Source organism: Oncorhynchus gorbuscha, unplaced genomic scaffold (assembly GCF_021184085.1).
Source record: "Oncorhynchus gorbuscha isolate QuinsamMale2020 ecotype Even-year unplaced genomic scaffold, OgorEven_v1.0 Un_scaffold_2751, whole genome shotgun sequence".
NCBI lineage: Eukaryota > Metazoa > Chordata > Actinopteri > Salmoniformes > Salmonidae > Oncorhynchus > Oncorhynchus gorbuscha.
The window spans coordinates 5661-30000 of NW_025747177.1; the positions used below are offsets into that span (position 1 = coordinate 5661).

Here is a 24340-nt window from a genome sequence, read left to right on the forward strand (position 1 = left end):
ACCAGATGACCTGGTCTCTGACCAACACTCCCCAGGTGTCTGACCTGGGGACATTCAGGTGTCCATGACCTGGTCTCTGACCAACACTCCCCAGGTGTCTAGGGGAGTAGATGGTCTCTGACCAACACTCCCCAGGTGTCTAGGGACATTCAGCCAATGACCTGGTCTCTGACCAACACTCCCCAGGTGTCTAGGGGAGACATTAGATGACCTGGTCTCTGACCAACACTCCCCAGGTGTCTAGGGGAGTAGGTGTCTAGGGACATTCAGATGACCTGGTCTCTGACCAACACTCCCCAGGTGTCTAGGGAGTAGATGACCTGGTCTCTGACCAACACTCCCCAGGTGTCTAGGGACATTCAGATGACCTGGTCTCTGACCAACACTCCCCCTAGGGAGTAGATGAGGTGTCTCCCCAGGTGTCTAGGGGAGTAGATGACCTGGTCTCTGACCAACACTCCCCAGGTGTCTAGGGACATTCAGCCAATGACCTGGTCTCTGACCAACACTCCCCAGGTGTCTCCCCAGGTGACATTCAGCCAATGACCTGGTCTCTGACCAACACTCCCCAGGTGTCTAGGGGAGTAGATGACCTGGTCTCTGACCAACACTCCCCAGGTGTCTAGGGGAGTAGATGACCTGGTCTCTGACCAACACCCCCAGGTGTCTAGGGACATTCAGCCAATGACCTGGTCTCTGACCAACACTCCCCAGGTGTCTAGGGACATTCAGCCAATGACCTGGTCTCTGACCAACACCCCCAGGTGTAGGGTCAATGACCTGGTCTCTGACCAACACTCCCCAGGTGTCTAGGGACATTCAGCCAATGACCTGGTCTCTGACCAACACCCCCAGGTGTCTGAGCCAATGACCTGGTCTCTGACCAACACTCCCCAATCAGCCAATGACCTGGTCTCTGACCAACACTCCCCAGGTGTCTAGGGACATTCAGCCAATGACCTGGTCTCTGACCAACACTCCCCAGGTGTCTAGTGTAATTCAGAACCTGGTCTCTGCAATGTTGTGCTGAGGATTCACCCCCAGGTTACATGTAGTTTTTTTAAACATCTAATTGACTGAATTGGTTCAATTATTTGAATTCCATTTCTGTTTTTCCTTTTCTCTGTGAGCTCAATGCTTTGCCCAGTTTCTCAAGAGATAAATCAGACCCAGACTGAACTGTGTGATGTAGTAGGGAGTTGTAGTTTCTCTAGAGATAAATCAGACCCAGCCTGAACTGTGTGATGTAGTAGGGAGTTGTAGTTTCTCTAGAGATGAATCAGACCCAGTCTGAACTGTGTGATGTAGTAGGGAGTTGTAGTTTCTCTAGAGATAAATCAGACCCAGACCTGTGTGATGTAGTATCTGTAGTTTAAACTCTGAGAGATGAAATCAGCTCAACCAAGAGATAAATCTGAACTGTGCAACTAGGGAGTTGTAGTTTCTCTAGAGATAAATCAGACCCAGTCTGAACTGTGTGATGTAGTAGGGAGTTGTAGTTTCTCAACGGACCAATAGTCTACATAGTGTGATGTGCAGGAAAAGGTGGTAATTAACTACAATGACCATAATCCATTGCGCGCCTCCTTGTCCGGTTTGTGTGTTTATTTTACGCCAGTCTGAACATTACATTGGAGAGAAGAGACAGAAGAACACTTGGTGGAGAGAAATAGAGAACAGCTGCTTCCTGAGGTTTATTTTCTGCTACCTGAGAATACACTGTGTGGACAAAACATTAAGAACACCTGCTCTCTCCATCACAGAATACACTGATAAAACATTAGGAACACCTGCTCTAGGAACATCCATCACAGACTGCCCAGGTGAATCCATGTGAAAGATATGATCCCTTATTGATGTCACCTGTTAAATCCACTTCAAATCAGTGTAGATGAAGGGGAGGAGACGGGATAAAGAAGGATTTTTAAGCCTTGAGATAAATGAGACATGGATTGTGTCTGTGTGCCATTCAGAGGGTGAATGGCCAAGACTAAAAATTGAAGTACCTTTGAATGAGGAAGTAGTAGGTGCCAGGCGTACTGGTTTGAGTGTGTCAAGAATAATGATGAGTGAGAGAGTTACAGATGCACACGTCATACCCTCAAGACATGCTAACCTCTCACCATTACAATAACACAGGAGATTAGCATACCCCCAAGACATGCTAACCTCTCACCATTACAATAACACAGGAGGTTAGCACACCCCCAAAACATGCTAACCTCTCACCATTACAATAACAGGGGAGGTTAGCATACCTCCAAAACATGCTAACCTCTCACCATTACAATAACACAGGAGGTTAGCACATCCCCAAAAAACATGCTAACCTCTCACCATTACAATAACACAGGAGGTTAGCACACCCCCAAAACATGCTAACCTTTTACCATTACATTAACAGGGGAGGTTAGCATACCCCAAAAACATGCTAACCTCTCACCATTACAATAACAGGGGAGGTTAGCATACCCCCAAAACATGCTAACCTCTCACCATTACAATAACAGGGAAGGTTAGCATACCCCCAAAACATGCTAACCTCTCACCATTACAATAACAGGGGAGGTTGGTCCCCCACCCAAAGGACATCCAGCCAACGGTCAGGACCAGTGGTTGAAAACGGGTCACTGATGAAAGAGGTCAAAGGGTGGCTGACACTAAGTGTGCAGATCAACAGACGGGCCGCAGTTAGTACAACTGACAGTTCTGTAAAAACACACGACCCATAAAAAGGAGGTCGTACACCTCATCAGCCGACGGACAGAGTTACACTTCCTTCAGCAAATAACAACACAAACTGTGGTTGTAGTTGGGCCGAAAACACTGAAAAAAAAACACATTTCCTGGTGTGATGAACCCCGGTTCTGTTTCAACACTGATGGGAGGACTTGGGAACAGAGAAAAACCACATGCAGCCATTATGCCACGAGTCAACAGGTTGGAGGTAAAGATCCACGAGCAGCCAACTTGTGGGAAGCGTTGGAGTCAACATGGGCCAGCATCCCTGTGGATGGTTAACATAATTAACACGATGTCCTGAATTATAAACGGTTATGTTTTGGGGTTAAATCCAACACAACATCACTGAGTACCTCTCTTCATATTTTCAAGCATCATGTTATGGGTATGCTTGTCATCAACAAGGGAGTTTTTTAGGATAAAAAAGAAAAGGGGAATATAGGCAAAATCCTAGAGGAAAACCTGGTTCAGTCTGCTTTCCAACAGACACTGGGAGACAAATTCACCTTTCAGCAGGACAACAACCTAAATCACAAGGCCAAATCTACACTGGAGTTACCAAGACAACGTTGAATGTTCCCGGAGTTGCCTAGTTACAGATTTGACTGTCCAACAACCAGCTTGAAGAATTTGAATAATGAGCTAATATTGTACAATCCAGCTGTAATGACTCCTAGAGACTTACCCAAGAAGACCCCCCAAGAAGACCCCAAGAAGACTCCCAGCTGAATGACTCTAGAGACTTAAGAAGAGCTGTTACCCAAGAAGACTCCCAGCTGAATGACTCTTAGAGACTTACCCAGGAAGACCCCAGCTGTAATGACTCTTAGAGACTTACCCAGAGAGACTCCCAGCTGTAATGACTCTTAGAGACTTACCCAGGAAGACTCCCAGCTGTAATGATAAGAGACTACCCAAGAAGACTCCCAGCTGAATGACTCTTAGAGACCCAGGAAGACTCCCAGCTGTAATGACTCCTAGAGCCAATGGGTTTCTTAACATGTATTGACTCAGGGAGGAAGGAGGGAGGGAGGGGGAATATGTATCTATTTATCAAAGGTATATTCGTGGTGTAGTTTTCATTAAATAATATTTATTAGTATTTTATTATTAGTATTTTATTATATTCGTGGTGTAGTTTTCATTCATTTGTAATAAAATGTTCAAAAAAATTTTCCTACCACTTTTGAGAGAATATTTCTGTGTAGATTGTTAACCGAGAAAATGACAATTCAATCCATTTTATTTTACTCTTTGTAACAACAAAATGTGTCAAAAGTCCAAAGGAGGGTGTGAATACCTTCTGAAGGCACTAAATATACACAACAACTGAAGTATTTTATTCATGTGATGTAATAAATGATATAGTATTTTATTAATTATTAGTGATCTACAGTACTGGACAGTCACTACCATCATGGGACTTTTATTAGTTGTTTTGCTCAGTGGTACAGCATTCAACACACACACACACACACACACACACACACACACACACACACACACACACACACACACACACACACACACACACACACACACACACACACACACACACACACACACACACACACACACACACACACACACACACACACATTGGTAGTCGGCCTGGAACGCACCCATTCTAGAATGTGTGTGTGTGTGATGTGTGAGTTGTTGAATGTGTGTGAGTTGTAGAATGTGTGTGAGTTCTTGAATGTGTGTGAGTTGTAGAATGTGTGTGAGTTGTAGAATGTGTGTGTCAGTTGTAGAATGTGTGTGAGTTGTAGAATGTGTGTGAGTTGTAGAATGTGTGTGAGTTGTAGAATGTGTGTGAGTTGTAGAATGTGTGTGAGTTGTAGAATGTGTGTGAGTTGTAGAATGTGTGTGTCAGTTGTAGAATGTGTGTGAGTTGTAGAATGTGTGTGAGTTGTAGAATGTGTGTGAGTTCTTGAATGTGTGTGAGTTCTTGAATGTGTGTGAGTTCTAGAATGTGTGTGAGTTCTTGAATGTGTGTGAGTTCTAGAATGTGTGTGAGTTCTTGAATGTGTGTGAGTTCTAGAATGTGTGTGAGTTCTTGAATGTGTGTGAGTTCTTGAATGTGTGTGAGTTGTAGAATGTGTGTGAGTTCTTGAATGTGTGTGAGTTCTTGAATGTGTGTGAGTTGTAGAATGTGTGTGAGTTCTTGAATGTGTGTGAGTTCTAGAATGTGTGTGAGTTCTTGAATGTGTGTGAGTTCTTGAATGTGTGTGAGTTCTAGAATGTGTGTGAGTTCTAGAATGTGTGTGAGTTCTAGAATATGTGTGAGTTCTAGAATGTGTGTGAGTTCTAGAATGTGTGTGAGTTCTAGAATGTGTGTGAGTTCTAGAATGTGTGTGAGTTCTGGAAGAAGAATGTCTGAAAGGGAATCTTGATCAGGAAGTCAAACCAGCGCGGGTCTTTGTGTTTACAAGCCACTGATGTGTGCTACTCAGGCTTGGACAGCAGGTTATTCTTCTGGGGCTGGAAGAAGTCCTCTACGATGGCAGTAACCAGGTCATCTAACTCCTTCTGTAAACCTTCAACATCACTGACACACAGAGAGAGATGGAGGAGGAGAGAGATGGAGGGAGGAGAGAGAGGAGAGATGGAGGAAGGAGAGAGATGGAGAGAGATGGAGGGAGGAGAGAGAGATGGAGGGAGGAGAGAGAGGAGGAGAGAGAGATGGAGGGAGGAGAGAGAGATGGAGGGAGGAGAGAGAGGAGGAGAGAGATGGAGGAAGGAGAGAGATGGAGGAGGAGAGAGATGGAGGGAGGAGAGAGATGGAGGAGGAGAGAGATGGAGGAGGAGAGAGATGGAGGGAGAGAGAGAGATGGAGGGAGGGAGAGAGAGAGAGATGGAGGAAGGAGAGAGATGGAGGAGGAGAGAGATGGAGGAGAGATGGAGGGAGGAGGAAAGAGAGGGAGATGGAGGAGAGAGAGATGGAGGGAGGAGAGAGAGGAGAGATGGAGGAAGAGAGAGATGGAGGAGGAGAGAGATGGAGGAGGAGAGAGATGGAGGAGAGAGAGGATGGAGGAGGAGAGAGATGGAGGAGAGATGGAGGGAGGAGGAAAGAGAGGGAGATGGAGGAGTGAGAGATGGAGGGAGGAGAGAGAGGAGAGATGGAGGAGAGAGATGGAGGGAGGAGAGAGATGGAGGAGGAGAGAGATGGAGGAGGAGAGAGATGGAGGAGGAGAGAGATGGAGGAGAGATGGAGGGAGGAGGAAAGAGAGGGAGATGGAGGAGTGAGAGATGGAGGGAGGAGAGAGAGGAGAGATGGAGGGAGAGATGGAGGGAGGAGAGAGATGGAGAGAGATGGAGGGAGAGAGAGAGAGATGGAGGAGGAGGAGAGAGATGGAGGGAGGAGAGAGAGGAGAGATGGAGGAAGGAGAGAGATGGAGGAGGAGAGAGAGATGGAGGGAGAGAGAGATGGAGGGAGAGAGGAGAGATGGAGGAGGAGAGAGATGGAGGAGGAGAGAGATGGAGGAGGAGAGAGATGGAGGAGAGATGGAGGGAGGAGGAAAGAGAGGAGATGGAGGAGAGAGAGATGGAGGGAGGACGAAAGTGAGAGATGGAGGAGAGATGGAAAGAGAGAGATGGGAGGGAGGGGAGAAGGAAAGAGTTAAGTTTCACATCTGCTAGAGCACTGCTGTGTGTGCATATGTACGTATTGTGTGTGTTTTATATAGTGTGTTTATACCTGTTGCCGGGGGCAGCACACAGCTCAGTGTAGTATATAGTGTGTTTATACCTGTTGCCGGGGGCAGCACACAGCTCAGTGTAGTATATAGTGTGTTTATACCTGTTGCCGGGGGCAGCACACATCTCAGTGTAGTATATAGTGTGTTTATATCTGTTGCCGGGGGCAACACACAGCTCAGTGTAGTATATAGTGTGTTTATACCTGTTGCCGGGGGCAGCACACAGCTCAGTGTAGTATATAGTGTGTTTATACCTGTTGCCGGGGGCAGCACACAGCTCAGTGCAGTATATAGTGTGTTTATACCTGTTGCCGGGGCAGCACACAGCTCAGTGTAGTATATAGTGTGTTTATACCTGTTGCCGGGGCAGCACACAGCTCAGTGTTTATAGTATATAGTGTGTTTATACCTGTTGCCGGGGGCAGCACACAGCTCAGTGTAGTATATAGTGTGTTTATACCTGTTGCCGGGGGCAGCACACAGCTCAGTGTAGTATATAGTGTGTTTATACCTGTTGCCGGGGGCAGCACACAGCTCAGTGTAGTATATAGTGTGTTTATACCTGTTGCCGGGGGCAACACACAGCTCAGTGTAGTATATAGTGTGTTTATACCTGTTGCCGGGGGCAACACACAGCTCAGTGTAGTATATAGTGTGTTTATACCTGTTGCCGGGGGCAACACACAGCTCAGTGTAGTATATAGTGTGTTTATACCTGTTGCCGGGGGCACACACACAGCTCAGTGTAGTATATAGTGTGTTTATACCTGTTGCCGGGGCAACACACAGCTCAGTGTAGTATATAGTGTGTTTATACCTGTTGCCGGGGGCAACACACAGCTCAGTGTAGTATATAGTGTGTTTATACCTGTTGCCGGGGGCAACACACAGCTCAGTGTAGTATATAGTGTGTTTATACCTGTTGCCGGGGGCAACACACAGCTCAGTGTAGTATATAGTGTGTTTATACCTGTTGCCGGGGGCAACACACAGCTCAGTGTAGTATATAGTGTGTTTATACCTGTTGCCGGGGGCAACACACAGCTCAGTGTAGTATATAGTGTGTTTATACCTGTTGCCGGGGGCAACACACAGCTCAGCAACACACAGCTCAGTAGTATATAGTGTGTTTATACCTGTTGCCGGGGGCAACACACAGCTCAGTGTAGTATATAGTGTGTTTATACCTGTTGCCGGGGGCAACACACAGCTCAGTGTAGTATATAGTGTGTTTATACCTGTTGCCGGGGCAACACACAGCTCAGTGTAGTATATAGTGTGTTTATACCTGTTGCCGGGGGCAACACACAGCTCAGTGTAGTATATAGTGTGTTTATACCTGTTGCCGGGGGCAACACACAGCTCAGTGTAGTATATAGTGTGTTTATACCTGTTGCCGGGGGCAGCACACAGCTCAGTGTAGTACTTGATCTTGGGTTCCGTTCCGCTGGTCCTCATGGTGGCCACGCCCCCGTTAGAGAAACTAAACGAGATCATCTGACTACTGGGGGAGGAGGGGAGGACCTGGGGGGATTATCTGACTACTGGGGGAGGGGGGAGAGAATAAAGGAGATTATCTGACTACTGGGGGAGGAGGGGAGGACCTGGGGGGGGGAGAGAATAAAGGAGATTATCTGACTACTGGGGGAGGAGGGGAGGACCTGGGGGAGAGAATAAAGGAGATTATCTGACTACTGGGGGAGGAGGGGGGACCTGGGGGAGAGAATAAAGGAGATTATCTGACTACTGGGGGAGGAGGGGAGGACCTGGGGGAGAGAATAAAGGAGATTATCTGACTACTGGGGGAGGAGGGGAGGACCTGGGGGAGGGAATAAAGGAGATTATCTGACTACTGGGGGACCTGGGGGAGAGAATAAAGGAGATTATCTGACTACTGGGGGAGGAGGGGAGGACCTGGGGGGAGAGAATAAAGGAGATTATCTGACTACTGGGGGAGGAGGGGAGGACCTGGGGGAGAGAATAAAGGAGATTATCTGACTACTGGGGGGGGGAGGACCTGGGGGAGGGGATTATCTGACTACTGGGGGAGGAGGGGGGACCTGGGGGAGAGAATAAAGGAGATTATCTGACTACTGGGGGAGGAGGGAGGACCTGGGGGAGAGAATAAAGGAGATTATCTGACTACTGGGGGAGGAGGAGAGGAGGGGGAGAGAATAAAGGAGATTATCTGACTACTGGGGGGAGGGGAGGACCTGGGGGAGAGAGGAGATTATCTGACTACTGGGGGAGGAGGAGGGGAGAGAGGAGCCAGGGGAGGAGATTATCTGACTACTGGGGGAGGAGGGGAGGACCTGGGGGAGGAATAAAGGAGATTATCTGACTACTGGGGGAGGAGACTGGGGGAGGTTTGGAGAGAGAGCCAGGGAGGTGTGGAGAGATTATCTGACTACGAGGAGAGGGGAGGACCTGGGGGAGAGGAGAGATTATCTGACTACTGGGGAGGAGGGGAGGACCTGGGGGAGAGAATAAAGATCGACTGGGGGAGGAGGGGAGGACCTGGGGGGAGAGTGGAGATTAGATACGAGGGAGGTGGGGGAGAGAGATTATCTGACTACTGGGGGAGGAGGGGAGGTGGGGGGAGAGATCTGACTACTGGGGGAGGAGGGAGGAGGGGGGTGGAGAGAGATCGAGGGAGGTAAAGAGAGAGAGAGCCAGGGAGGTGGAGAGAGAGAGCCAGGGAGGTGGAGAGAGAGACGAGAGGAGGTAGAGAGAGAGCCAGGGAGGTGTGGAGAGAGAACGAGGGAGGTGGAGAGAGCCAGGAGGTGGAGAGAGAGCCAGGGAGGTGTGGAGAGAGGGAGGTGGAGAGAGAGGGGAGATCGAGGACCTGTGTGGAGAGAGATCGAGGGAGGGAGGTAGGGGAGAGAGAGCGAGGGAGGGTAGAGAGGAGAGAGAGCCAGGGAGGTAGAGAGAGAGCGAGGGAGGTAGAGAGAGAGCGAGGGAGGTAGAGAGAGAGCGAGGGAGGTAGAGAGAGAGCGAGGGAGGTAGAGAGAGAGCGAGGGAGGTAGAGAGAGAGCGAGGGAGGTAGAGAGAGAGCGAGGGAGGTAGAGAGAGAGAGCCAGGGAGGTGTGGAGAGAGAGCGAGGGAGGTAGAGAGAGAGCGAGAGAGGTAGAGAGAGCGAGGGAGAGGGAGAGAGCCAGGGAGGTAGAGAGAGAGCCAGGGAGGTGTGGAGAGAGCCAGGGAGGTGTGGAGAGAGAGCCAGGGAGGTAGAGAGAGAGCAAGGGCGGTAGAGAGAGAGCCAGGGAGGTGTGGAGAGAGATCGAGGGAGGTGTGAAGAGAGAGCCAGGGAGGTGTGGAGAGAGATCGAAGAAGGTGTGGAGAGAGATCGAGGGAGGTGTGGAGAGAGATCGAGGGAGGTGTGGAGAGAGAACGAGGGAGGTAGAGAGAGAGCCAGGGAGGTGTGGAGAGAGAACGAGGGAGGTAGAGAGAGTCAGTGAGGTGGAGAGAGAGCCAGGGAGGTGGAGAGAGAGAGAGCGAGGGACGTAGAGAGAGAGCGAGGGAGGTAGAGAGAGAGAGCCAGGGAGGTGTGGAGAGAGAGTCAGGGAGGTAGAGAGAGAGGGCCAGGGATGTAGAGAGAGAGAGCAAGGGAGGCAGAGAGAGAGCGAGGGAGGTGTTGAGAGAGAGCGAGGGAGGTAGAGAGAGAGAGAGCGAGCGAGGGAGGTAGAGAGAGAGCAAGGGAGGCAGAGAGAGAGCGAGGGAGGTAGAGAGAGAGAGCGAGGGAGGTAGAGAGAGAGAGCGAGGAGGTGAGAGAGAGAGCGAGGGAGGTAGAGAGAGAGAGCGAGGGAGGTAGAGAGAGAGAGCGAGGGAGGTAGAGAGAGAGAGCGAGGGTGGTAGCGAGAGAGAGAGCGAGGGTGGTAGAGAGAGAGAGCGAGGGAGGTAGAGAGAGAGCGAGGGAGGTAGAGAGAGAGAGCGAGGGAGGTAGAGAGAGAGAGAGAGAGCGAGGGAGGTAGAGAGAGAGCGAGAGAGCGAGGGAGGTAGAGAGAGAGAGAGAGCGAGGGAGGTAGAGAGAGAGAGCGAGGGAGGTAGAGAGAGAGAGAGCGTGGGGGAGAGAGAGAGCGTGGGAGGTAGAGAGAGAGAGGGAGGAGGAGAGAGAGAGAGCGAGGGAGGTAGAGAGAGAGAGCGAGGGAGGTAGAGAGAGAGCGAGGGAGGTAGAGAGAGAGAGGGAGGTAGGAGGTAGAGCGAGGGAGGTAGAGAGAGAGAGGGAGGTAGAGAGAGAGAGCGAGGGAGGTAGAGAGAGAGAGAGAGGGAGGTAGAGAGAGAGAGCGAGGGTGGTAGAGAGAGAGAGCGAGGGTGGTAGAGAGAGAGAGCGAGGGTGGTAGAGAGAGAGAGCGAGGGAGGTAGAGTGTTTATCTCCTCACAGCCTTGTTGTCCGCCTGGCTGCTGTCGTATCCAGTAGTGAGGTCTCGTACAGCGGTGATGGCGACGCCTCCACACTGCCTGGGGTATGACACATCCTCCTGGTTACCGTAGTGACGCAGCCGGTCAAACATGGCCCGGATCACTGCCTGGTCGTGACAGATGAAGTAGGAGTTCTTAGTGATGTGGTACCCATACCTGGAGGGAGGAGAGGAGAGGGGGGAGGGGAGGGGGGGGGAGAGAGGAGGGGGAGAGAGAGGAGGGGGAGAGAGAGGAGAGGGGGAGAGAGAGGAGGGGAGAGAGAGAGAGAGAGAGAGGAGGGAGAGGGGGAGAGAGGAGGAGGGGGGGAGAGAGGAGGGAGAGAGAGAGAGAGAGAGAGAGAGAGAGAGAGAGGAGGAGAGAGAGGAGAGAGAGAGGGAGGAGGGGGGAGGGGGGGAGGGGGGGAGAGGAGGAGAAGAGGGGGAGAGGAGAGAGAGGGGGGAGAGAGAGGAGGGGGGAGGAGGGAGAGAGAGAGAGGGGGAGAGAGAGAGGAGGGGGGAGAGAGAGAGAGGAGGGGGAGAGAGGAGGAGAGAGAGGAGGGGGGAGTGAGGGAGAGAGAGAGAGAGAGAGAGAGAGAGAGAGAGAGGAGGGGAGAGAGAGAAGAGGGGGGGAGAGGAGGAGAGAGAGGAGGGGAGAGAGAGAGAGGGGGAGAGAGGGAGAGAGAGAGAGAGGAGGGAGAGGGGGAGAGAGGAGGGAGGGGGAGAGAGGAGGGAGAGAGAGAGAGAGGAGAGAGAGAGGAGAGAGAGAGGAGGAGAGGGGGAGAGGGGGGAGGGGGAGGAGGGGGAGAGAGGAGGAGAGGGGGAGAGGGGAGAGAGAGAGAGGGGGAGAGAGAGAGAGGGGGGTGAGAGGAGAGAGAGAGAGAGAAGGAGAGAGAGAGGGGGGAGAGAGAGAGAGGAGGGGGAGAGGAGGAGAAAAGGGGGAGAGGAGGAGAGAGAGGAGGGGGGGGGTGAGGGAGAGAGAGAGAGGAGGGGAGAGAGAAGAAGAGGGGGGAGAGGAGGAGAGAGATGAGAGGAGAGAGAGGAGGGGGAGAGAGGGGAGAGAGAGAGAGAGAGAGAGAGAGAGAGAGGGGAGAGGAGAGAAGAGGGGGAGAGGAGGAGAGAGAGGAGGGGGAGGAGAGAGGAAGGGGGAGACAAGAGGGGGGAGAGGAGGGGGGAGTGAGGGAGAGAGAGAGAGGAGAGAGAGAGAGGAGGAGAGAGAGGAGGGAGAGAGAGAGAGAGGAGGAGATAGAGAAGGAGAGAGAGGATGGGGAGAGAGGAGAGGAGGGGGGAGAGAGGAGAAAAGGGGGAGAGGAGGAGAGAGAGAGGGGGGTGAGGGAGAGAGAGAGAGAGAGGAGGGGGAGAGAGAAGAAGAGGGGGAGAGGAGGAGAGAGATGAGGGGAGAGAGAGGAGGGGGGAGAGGGAGGGGGAGAGAGAGAGAGAGAGAGAGAGAGAGAGGAGGGGAGAGAGAGAGGAGAGGGGGGGGGAGGGGGGAGGAGAGAGAGGGAGGGGGGAGAGAGGAGAGGAAGGGGGAGAGAAGGGGGGGGGGGGGAGTGAGGGAGAGAGAGAGAGGAGGAGAGAGAGGAGGAGAGAGAGAGAGGGGGGAGAGAGGAGGAGATAGAGAAGGAGAGAGAGGATGGGGAGAGGAGGGGGAGAGAGGAGAAAAGGGGGGGGAGAAGAGGAGAGGAGGGGGAGGAGGGAGAGAGAGAGAGAGAGGAGGGGAGAGAGGAGAAGAGGGGGAGAGGAGAGGGGGAGAGAGGAGGGGAGGAGAGAGAGGGGGAGAGGGAGAGAGAGAGAGAGAGAGAGGAGAGAGAGAGGAGGGGGAGAGAGGAGAGGGGGGGAGAGGGGAGGGGGAGGGGAGGGGAGGAGGGAGGGGGGAGGAGGGAGAGAGAGAGGGGGAGAGAGAGGAGGGGGAGGAGGAGAGAGGAGGAGAGAGAGGGGGAGAGAGAGAGAGGAGGGGGAGATGGGGATGGGGGAGAGGAGGGGGAGAGAGGAGAGGAGGGGGGAGAGAGGAGAGGAGGGGGAGAGAGGAGAAGAGGGGGAGAGAGGAGAAGAGGGGGGAGAGAGGAGAGGAGGGGGGAGAGGAGGAGAGAGGGTGTAAGGCACGTTGGGCTCTGGAAAATACACTATTTCTATACATACATATACACATAACGGTCTGGTGAGGTGTGTTGTTGTGACAGTGTGTGTGTGTGTGCGTGTGTGTGTGTGTGTGTGTGTGTGTGTGTGTGACCCACTCCTCGTAGACAGCAGTGAGTTGTTGTGACAGTGTGATGTTCTTCGCGGCCAGGTATGATGTCATCTCCCCAGCGATGGCTGCCGCACTGACCCCATCTTTATCCAGCACGGCAGACCCACACATGTACCCTGCAACACAACGAGGGGCGAGAGGAGGGGCACAGGAAGTCATGTCAACCCCACTAAACCGGCGTCTGGCTGGTCTAGTGGTGGAGGACAGGAAGTAATTTAAACCCCACTAAACCATCGTCTGGCTGGTCTAGTGGTGGAGGACACAGGAAGTCATTTAAACCCCACTAAACCATCCCCTGGCTGGTCTAGTGGTGGAGGACACAGGAAGTCATTTAAACCCCACTAAACCATCGTCTGGCTGGTCTAGTGGAGGACACAGGAAGTCATTTAAACCCCACTAAACCATCGTCTGGCTGGTCTAGTGGAGGACACAGGAAGTCATTTAAACCCCACTAAACCATCGTCTGGCTGGTCTAGTGGTGGAGGACACAGGAAGTCATTTAAACCCCACTAAACCATCCCCTGGCTGGTCTAGTGGTGGAGGACACAGGAAGTCATTTAAACCCCACTAAACCATCCCCTGGCTGGTCTAGTGGTGGAGGACTGGATAGGAGAGTCTGTTAAATGACTCCCAAGTGGGTCTGGCTCCCCAATAGGAGGGGGGGGTCTGGCTCCCCAATAGGGGGGGGTCTGGCTCCCCAATAGGGGGGGGTCTGGCTCCCCAATAGGGGGTCTGGCTCCCCAATAGGGGGTCTGGCTCCCCAATAGGGGGGGTCTGGCTCCCCAATAGGGGGGGGTCTGGCTCCCCAGGGGGGGGGGTCTGGCTCCCCAATAGGGGGGGGGTCTGGCTCCCCAATAGGGGGGTCTGGCTCCCCAATAGGGGGGTCTGGCTCCCCAATAGAGGGGGTCTGGCTCCCCAATAGGGGGGGTCTGGCTCCCCAATAGGGAGGGGGGGTCTGGCTCCCCAATAGGAGGGGGTCTGGCTCCCCAATAGGAGGGGGTCTGGCTCCCCAATAGGAGGGGGTCTGGCTCCCCACTGGGGGGGGGTCTGGCTGGGGGTCTGGCTCCCCAATAGGGGGGGGTCTGGCTCCCCAATAGGGGGAGGTCTGGCTCCCCAATAGGGGGGGGATCTGGCTCCCCAATAGGGGGGGTCTGGCTCCCCAATAGGGGGGGTCTGGCTCCCCAAGGGGGGGGTCTGGCTCCCCAATAGGGGGTCTGGCTCCCCAATAGGGGGGTCTGGCTCCCCAATAGGGGGGGGGTCTGGCTCCCCAATAGTGGGGGGTCTGGCTCCCCAATAGGGGGGGGTCTGGCTCCCCAATAGGGGGGGGGGGGTCTGGCTCCCCAATAGGGGGGGGTCCGACTGATTTCCTTCAATGACCTTGAAATTGTTGAGTTTCTATTTTTGTTCAGTATACCTCAATTACTGGGTACAGCTTGTGTGTGTGTGTGTGTGTGTGTGTGTGTGTGTGTGTGTGTGTGTGTGTGTGTGTGTGTGTAGTGTGTGTGTAGTGTGTGTAGTGTGTGTAGTGTGTGTAGTGTGTGTAGTGTGTGTGTAGTGTGTGTAGTGTGTGTAGTGTGTGTGTAGTGTGTGTAGTGTGTGTAGTGTGTGTGTAGTGTGTGTAGTGTGTGTGTAGTGTGTGTGTAGTGTGTGTGTAGTGTGTAGTGTGTGTAGTGTGTGTAGTGTGTGTAGTGTGTGTAGTGTACCTATAGCCTCCTCGAAGGCGAACAGAACCATCTTGTTCTGGTCCAGCAGCTCTCTGGCCCTGTTGCCCATCCACTTGAACCCAGTCAGAGTTTCCTGTCCACACAGGATGTGATGTCATAGTCAGGAAGTGACATCATTCAAACTTTAATTTTTATTCATTCATAAAAGGATGTAAGGAGAGGAGAGGGGGTGGGAAGGTGAGATTGAGATTTGGATACAAAATCAATTTGAATATTGACATGAGGTTTGTTCATTGAATGCTAGAGCGTTGAGAATAAGTGTGTGATGGTAAATTAAAAGTGTGTGTGTGTGTGTGTGTGTGTGTGTGTGTGTGTGTGTGTGTGTGTGTGTGTGTGTGTGTGTTTTACCTCGAAGTGGAAGCCCTCCTTGAGAGCGATGGCTCGTAGAATCTTAGAGGAGACGGTGGAGGCCAACATGTAGACTGACTTGACGGTAGACTGGTCTGGGTTGGTCTGTTTCCAACACTGATACACCCACCAACCCAGCAACGCCCCCAACTCATTACCACTGAACACACGCCACTGACCACTACACACACACACACACACACACACACACACACACACACACACACACACACACACACACACACACACACACACACACACACACACACACACACACACACACACACACACACACACACACACACAGAGAGAGAGAGATAGAGACACCTTATACACCCATCAGCCCCCCCAACACATTACCCATGATCCCTACAGGCCTCCTCCCCCTTCTGTTGCTCAGCAACGCCCCCCAACACATTACCCATGATCCCTACAGGCCCCTTCTGTTCCTCAGCAACGCCCCCAACACATTACCCATGATCCCTACAGGCCTCCTCCCCCTTCTGTTCCTCAGCAACGCCCCCAACACATTACCCATGATCCCTACAGGTCTCCTACCCTTTCTGTTGCTCAGCAACGGCCAGGCGGTCAGCGTCCGGGTCGTTGGCCAGAACTACAGTAGCTCCCTCCCTCTCCGCCAGGGCAAACGACAGGGTCTGTAGGACGGACACACACACACACACACACACACACACACACACACACACACACACACACACACACACACACACACACACACACACACACACACACACACACCACACACACACCACACACACACACACACACACACACACACACACACACACACACACACACACAGTTGATATGACTGACTAGGACCCCCCCCCTCCCCTCCTCAGGGTTGATATGACTGACCAGGACCCCCCCCCCCTCCCCTCCTCAGGGTTGATATGACTGACCAGGACCCTCCCCTCCCCCTCCCCTCCTCAGGGTTGATATGACTGACCAGGACCCCCTCCCCCCTCAGGGTTGATATGACTGACCAGGACCCCCCCCTCCTCAGGGTTGATATGACTGACCAGGACCCCCCCCCCCCCTCCCCTCCTCAGGGTTGATATGACTGACCAGGACCCCCCCCCTCCCCTCCTCAGGGTTGATATGACTGACCAGGACCCCCCCCTCAGGGTTGATATGACTGACCAGGACCCCCCCCCCCCCCTCCTCAGGGTTGATATGACTGACCAGGACCCCCCCCCCCCCCTCCTCAGGGTTGATATGACTGACCAGGACCCCCCCCCCTCCCCTCCCCTCCTCAGGGTTGATATGACTGACCAGGACCCCCTCCCCCTCCCCTCCCTCAGGGTTGATATGACTGACCAGGACCCCCCCCCCCTCCTCAGGGTTGATATGACTGACCAGGACCCCCCCCCCCCCTCAGGGTTGATATGACTGACCAGGACCCCCCCCCCTCCCCTCCTCAGGGTTGATATGACTGACCAGGACCCCCCCCCCCCCTCCTCAGGGTTGATATGACTGACCCAGGAACCCCAGGGTTGATATGACTGACCAGGACCCCCCCCCTCCCCTCAGGGTTGATATGACTGACCAGGACCCCCCCCACCCCTCCTCAGGGTTGATATGACTGACCAGGACCCCCCCCCCCCCCTCCCCTCCTCAGGGTTGATATGACTGACCAGGACCCCCCCCCCCTCAGGGTTGATATGACTGACCAGGACCCCCCCCCCCCCCCTCCTGACCAGGACCCCCTCCCCTCCTGAGGGTTGATATGACTGACCAGGACCCCCCCCCCCCCCTCCTCAGGGTTGATATGACTGACCAGGACCCCCTCCCCCCTCCCCTCCTCAGGGTTGATATGACTGACCAGGACCCCCCCCCCCCTGACCAGGCCCCCCCTCCTCAGGGTTGATATGACTGACCAGGACCCCCCCCTCCCCCTCCCCTCCTCAGGGTTGATATGACTGACCAGGACCCCCCCCCCTCCCCTCCTCAGGGTTGATATGACTGACCAGGACCCCCCCCCTCCCCTCCTCAGGGTTGATATGACTGACCAGGACCCCCCCCCCTCCCCTCCTCAGGGTTGATATGACTGACCAGGACCCCCCCTCCCCTCCCCCCTCAGGGTTGATATGACTGACCAGGACCCCCTCCCCTCCCCTCCTCAGGGTTGATATGACTGACCAGGACCCCCCCCCCTCCTCAGGGTTGATATGACTGACCAGGACCCCCCCCCCCCTCCTCAGGGTTGATATGACTGACCAGGACCCCCCCCCCCTCCCCTCCTCAGGGTTGATATGACTGACCAGGACCCCCCCCCCCTCCTCAGGGTTGATATGACTGACCAGGACCCCCCCCCCTCCTCCTCAGGGTTGATATGACTGACCAGGACCCCCCCCCCTCCCCTCCCCTCCTCAGGGTTGATATGACTGACCAGGACCCCCCCCCCCCCCTCCCCTCCTCAGGGTTGATATGACTGACCAGGACCCCCCCCCCTCCCCTCCTCAGGGTTGATATGACTGACCAGGACCCCCCCCCTCCTCAGGGTTGATATGACTGACCAGGACCCCCCCCCCTCCCCTCCTCAGGGTTGATATGACTGACCAGGACCCCCCCCCCTCAGGGTTGATATGACTGACCAGGACCCCCCTCCCCCCCTCCTCAGGGTTGATATGACTGACCAGGACCCCCTTCCCCCTCCTCAGGGTTGATATTTGACGGTGGGGAACTGACCAGGGTCAGGGTCTTTGACTGACCAGGCTCCTCTCCCCTCCTACGGGGGTTGATATGGTCAAAGGCCTTGAAAGCTGATTGACTGACCAGGACGTGTCCCTCCCTCCACGGAGGTGTATGACTGACCAGGATCTTCACCTCTGAACTCTTGTTGATGTCCCAGGGTTAGAGGGGAGATGGGGGTTAGGAGGGGAGTCGGGTGTTAGAGGGGTGATAGATGGGAGACGGGGGTTAGAGGGGAGACAGGGGTTAGGGGATAGAGGGGATATACTGAGGGGACGGGTTTGTTACCAGGACCCCCCCCCTCCCGGGGGTTAGAGGGGATGACTGACCAGGACCCCCCTCCCCTCCTCAGGGTTGATAGGGTTGTTAGAGGTTGGAGACAGGGGATAGAGGGGGAGAGGGGATCCCCCGGGGTTAGAGGGTTGACGGGGACCAGGACCCCCTTCCCCTCCGGGGATAGAGGGGACTGAGGGGGACCCCCTCCCCTCCTCCTCAGGGTTGAGACTGGTTAGAGGGGAGACAGGGTTGAGGGGAGACGACCCCCTCCCCCTCCCTCCTCAGGGTTGATATGACTGGGGTTGATATGACTGACTGGAGAGACAGGGTTTAGAGGGGAGACGGGGATCCCCCTCCCCTCCTCAGGGTTGATACGGGGATGAGGGGAGACGGGTTGATAGACTGGGGAGACAGGGGATAGAGGGGGACGGGGGTCCCCAGAGGGGAGACGGGGGATAGAGGAGACAGGGTTGGGTTAGAGGGGAGACGGGGTTAGAGGGGAGACGGGGTTAGAGGGGGTAGAGGGGAGACGGGGATAGAGGGGAGACAGGGGATAGAGGGGAGACGGGTTTAGGGGGGAGACAGGGGTTAGAGGGGAGACAGGGGTTAGAGGGGAGACGGGGTTAGAGGGGAGACAGGGGGGATAGAGGGGAGACGGGGTTAGACTGGGGACCCGGGGTTAGAGGGGAGACGGGGTTAGAGGGGAGACGGGGGGATAGAGGGGAGACAGGGGATAGAGGGGAGACCTGATATGAGGGGAGACGGGTTTCAGGGGGAGAGACCGGGGTTAGAGGGGAGACGGGGTTATGACTGACCAGGACCCCCCTCCCCTCCTCAGGGGGGAGACGGGGTTAGAGGGGATGACTGACCAGGACCCCCCCCTCCCCCCTCAGGGGATATGACAGTGGTTAGGACGGGTTTAGAGGGGAGACGGGGTTCCTCAGGGTTGGGATGGGGGATAGAGGGGAGACGGGGGGAGGGGATAGACTGGGGGAGAGGGGTTAGAGGGGATTGAGAGGGGAGACGGGGGTTCAGGGTTGATATGGTTCCCCCCTCCCCCCTCCTCTTGATATGGGTTAGAGGGGTTAGACCCCCCCTCCCCTCCTCAGGGTTGATATGACTGACCAGGGGTTAGGGGGAGACAGGGGGTTAGTTAGACTGGGAGATGGGGGTTAGAGGGGAGACTGGGGTCCCCAGGGTTGAGGGGAGACAGGACCCCTGACCAGACCCCCTCCCCTCCTCAGGGGTTAGAGGGGTTCCTCAGGGTTGAATGGGGAGATGGGGGTTATGACTGGGGAGACGGGGGTTAGACTGGGGAGACGGGGATAGGGGGAGACGGGGGGATGGAGGGGAGACGGGGGATAGAGGGGAGACGAAGGTTAGTTGAGACGGGGTTAGAGGGGAGACGGGGATAGAGGGGAGACTTGTTGGGGATAGAGGGGAGACGGGGTTAGAGGGGAGACGGGGATAGAGGGGAGACGGGGTTAGAGGGGAGACGGGGAGAGGGGTTAGAGGGGAGACGGGGTTAGAGGGGAGACAGGGGGATAGAGGGGAGAGGGGGGATAGAGGGGAGACGGGGGGATAGAGGGGAGACGGGGATAGAGGGGAGATGGGGGTTAGAGGGGGAGACGGGGGATAGAGGGGTTAGAGGGGAGTTAGAGGGGAGACGGGGTTAGAGGGGAGAGGGGTTAGAGGGGAGATGGGGTTAGAGGGGAGACGGGGTTAGAGGGGAGACGGGGTTAGAGGGGAGACGGGGGGGTTAGAGGGGAGACGGGGGTTAGAGGGGAGACGGGGGATAGAGGGGAGACGGGGGGATAGAGGGGGGTTAGAGGGGAGAGGGGAGGGGAGACGGGGGTTAGAGGGGAGACGGGGGTTAGAGGGGAGACGGGGGATAGAGGGGAGACGGGGGTTAGAGGGGAGACGGGGGATAGAGGGGAGACGGGGTTAGAGGGGAGACGGGGGTTAGAGAGGGGAGGGTTAGAGGGGAGACGGGGGATAGAGGGGAGACGGGGGATAGAGGGGAGATGGGGTTAGAGGGGAGACGGGGGTTAGGGGGAGACGGGTTAGAGGGGAGACGGGGGATAGAGGGGGGAGATGGGGTTAGAGGGGAGACGGGGGATAGAGGGGAGACGGGGTTAGAGGGGAGATGGGGGTTAGAGGGGAGACGGGGGGAGAGGGGAGATGGGGGTTAGAGGGGAGACGGGGTTAGAGGGGAGACGGGGATAGAGGGGAGATGGGGGATAGAGGGGAGACGGGGGATAGAGGGGAGACGGGGGGATAGAGGGGAGACGGGGATAGAGGGGGATAGAGGGGAGATAGGGGGGAGGGGGGTTAGAGGGGAGACGGGGGTTAGAGGGGAGATGGGGGTTAGAGGGGAGACGGGGATAGAGGGGAGATGGGGTTAGAGGGGAGACGGGGATAGAGGGGAGATGGGGGTTAGAGGGGAGACGGGGGATAGAGGGGGACGGGGGAGGGGAGATGGGGGTTAGAGGGGAGACGGGGGATAGAGGGGAGACGGGGGTTAGAGGGGGACGGGGTTAGAGGGGAGACGGGGGGGGGGATAGAGGGGTTAGAGGGGAGACGGGGGTTAGAGGGGTTAGAGGGGAGACAGGGGTTAGGGGGAGACAGGGGTTAGGGGGAGACAGGGGTCAGAGGGGAGACGGGGTTTAGAGGGGTTAGAGGGGAGACGGGGTTACGGTGTGTGTGTGTTACCTGAGGTGTGTGTGTGTGTGTTACCTGTGGTGTGTGTGTGTGTTACCTGTGGTGTGTGTGTGTGTTACCTGAGGTGTGTGTGTGTGTGTTACATGTGGTGTGTGTGTGTTACCTGTGGTGTGTGTGTGTTACCTGTGGTGTGTGTGTGTTACCTGAGGTGTGTGTGTGTTTTACCTGTGGTGTGTGTGTGTTTTACCTGTGGTGTGTGTGTGTTTTACCTGTGGTGTGTGTGTGTGTTACCTGAGGTGTGTGTGTGTTACCTGTGGTGTGTGTGTGTTACCTGAGGTGTGTGTGTTACCTGAGGTGTGTGTTACCTGAGGTGTGTGTGTGTTTTACATGTGGTGTGTGTGTGTTACCTGTGGTGTGTGTGTTACCTGTGGTGTGTGTGTGTGTTACCTGTGGTGTGTGTGTGTTTTACCTGTGGTGTGTGTGTGTTACCTGGTGGTGTGTGTTTTACCTGTGTGTGTGTGTGTTACCTGAGGTGTGTGTGTTACCTGAGGTGTGTGTTTGTTACCTGAGGTGTGTGTGTTACCTGAGGTGTGTGTGTTACCCGAGGTGTGTGTTACCTGAGGTGTGTGTTACCTGAGGTGTGTGTTACCTGTGGTGTGTGTTTGTTACCTGAGGTGTGTGTGTTACCTGAGGTGTGTGTGTTACCTGAGGTGTGTGTTACCTGAGGTGTGTGTTACCTGTGGTGTGTGTGTTACCTGAGGTGTGTGTGTTACCTGAGGTGTGTGTTACCTGAGGTGTGTGTTACCTGAGGTGTGTGTGTTACCTGAGGTGTGTGTGTGTTACCTGAGGTGTGTGTGTGTGTGTGTGTTACCTGAGGTGTGTGTGTGTGTGTGTGTGTTACCTGAGGTGTGTGTGTTACCTGAGGTGTGTGTGTTACCTGTGGTGTGTGTGTTACCTGTGGTGTGTGTGTTACCTGAGGTGTGTGTGTGTGTGTGTTACCTGAGGTGTGTGTGTGTGTGTGTGTGTGTTACCTGTGGTGTGTGTGTGTGTGTGTTACCTGAGGTGTGTGTGTTACCTGAGTGTGTGTGTGTGTGTTACCTGAGGTGTGTGTGTGTGTGTGTTACCTGAGGTGTGTGTGTTACCTGAGGTGTGTGTGTTACCTGAGGTGTGTGTGTTACCTGAGGTGTGTGTGTTACCTGAGGTGTGTGTGTTACCTGAGGTGTGTGTTACCTGTGGTGACAGTGCTGTTGGACGGTCCTGAAGTATTCTGTGTGAATGTCTTGGAACGGGTCCTTCAGCAGAGGGCTGTGAGAGAGAGAGGTTATGTCCCAGGACTCAGGCCAGGGCTCCAGGTTAGCCTCGATGGCTACAGAGATGCCCTTATCATGGGGCGGCACGATCTGGGCACCGTTCTCCCAATACACCTGAGAGAGGGAGGGGGAGATGGGGGGGAGGGGGGGGGGAGGGGGGGAGACGGGGAGGGGGAGACGGGGGGAGACGGGGAGGGGGGGAGAGAGAGGAGAGAGAGGGGAGAGAGAGAGAGGAGAGATGAGAGAGGGGAGAGGGGAGAGAGAGAGAGAGAGAGAGAGAGAGAGGGAGAGGGGGAGAGGAGAGGGAGAGAGAGGGAGAGAGAGAGGGGAGACACAGGGATGAGACGGGGAGGGGGAGAGATGAGACAGAGAGAGAGAGGGAGAGATGAGACAGAGGGAGGGGGGAGAGAGAGAGGGAGGGGGAGAGAGAGAGGGAGAGACAGAGAGAGAGAGAGAGACAGAGAGAGAGAGAGAGAGAGAGAGAGACAGAGAGAGAGAGAGAGAGAGAGAGAGAGAGAGAGAGAGAGAGAGAGAGAGAGAGAGAGAGAGAGGAGAGAGAGGAGAGAGAGAGAGAGAGAGAGAGAGAGAGAGAGAGAGAGAGAGACAGAGAGAGACTGGTCTAAGAGAGAGAGAGCTCAACAGAGACAGACCAATAGACTGAGAGAGAGAGAGAGAGAGATCAATAAGAGAGAATGACCTTGAGAGTTGAGAGGGTTGAGGAGGCGGGGGAGAGACAGGAGAGAGAGAGAGAGAGAGAGAGAGAGAGAGAGAGAGAGAGAGGAGAGAGAGAGAGACAGAGAGAGAGAGAGAGAGAGAGAGAGAGAGAGAGGGGGAGAGGAGACAGAGACAGAGAGAGAGAGAGAGAGAGAGACAGAGAGAGAGAGAGAGGGGGAGAGAGAGAGACAGAGGAGGGAGGGGGAGAGACTACTTTACACTGGTCTAATACACCTAGAAACTGCTCAACAGAAACAGACCAATACACCTGAGACAGGGACCTAATCAATCAATAACATTATCAATAAGGTAATGAATGTTACCTTGTAACCGTTGTCCTGTTTGGGGTTGTGGGGTTGGTTACCATGACGCCAGCACACAGACCCAGATGAGACACAGCGAAGGGCTGAGAGAGGGACACACACACACACACACACACACACACACACACACACACACACACACACACACACACACACACACACACACACACACACACACACACACACACACACACACACACACACACACACACACACACACACACACACAGTTGGTATGATTCCAGGTTATTAATGTATGGAGAGGACTATGAACCAAAAGGAGTCACTGGGAATCATACGTGTGTATGATCGAGGAACAGCCCACTAGCCTGTCATGTGTGTCATACGTGTGTATGAGTTCCTGAGTATCATGGGGTTGGTTACCCTTGGTTACTGAGTATCATGGAGTTGGTTACCCTTGGTTACTGAGTATCATGGAGTTGGTTACCCTTGGTTACTGAGTATCATGGGGGGTTACCCTTGGTTACTGAGTATCATGGGGTTGGTTACCCTTGGTTACTGAGTATCATGGGGTTGGTTACTGAGTATCATGGAGTTGGTTACCCTTGGTTACTGAGTATCATGGGGTTGGTTACTGAGTATCATGGGGTTGGTTACCCTTGGTTACTGAGTATCATGGGGTTGGTTACCCATGGTTACTGAGTATCATGGAGTTGGTTACTGAGTATCATGGGGTTGGTTACTGAGTATCATGGGGTTGGTTACCCTTGGTTACTGAGTATCATGGGGTTGGTTACCCTTGGTTACTGAGTATCATGGGGTTGGTTACCCTTGGTTACTGAGTATCATGGGGTTGGTTACTGAGTATCATGGAGTTGGTTACCCTTGGTTACTGAGTATCATGGGGTTGGTTACTGAGTATCATGGGGTTGGTTACTGAGTATCATGGGGTTGGTTACTGAGTATCATGGGGTTGGTTACTGAGTATCATGGGGTTGGTTACCCTTGGTTACTGAGTATCATGGGGTTGGTTACTGAGTATCATGGGGTTGGTTACCCTTGGTTACTGAGTATCATGGGGTTGGTTACTGAGTATCATGGGGTTGGTTACCCTTGGTTACTGAGTATCATGGGGTTGGTTACTGAGTATCATGGAGTTGGTTACTGAGTATTTGGTTACTGAGTATCATGGTTACTGAGTATCATGGGGTTGGTTACCCTTGGTT

The 24340-nt window shown here is 54.4% G+C and overlaps 1 pseudogene; it reads right to left on the bottom strand.

Annotated features, from left to right (window-relative positions):
• Positions 1 to 4999: 4999 nt before the first annotated feature.
• Positions 5000 to 24340, bottom strand: part of LOC124026533 — a 25587-nt pseudogene continuing 6246 nt past the window's right edge.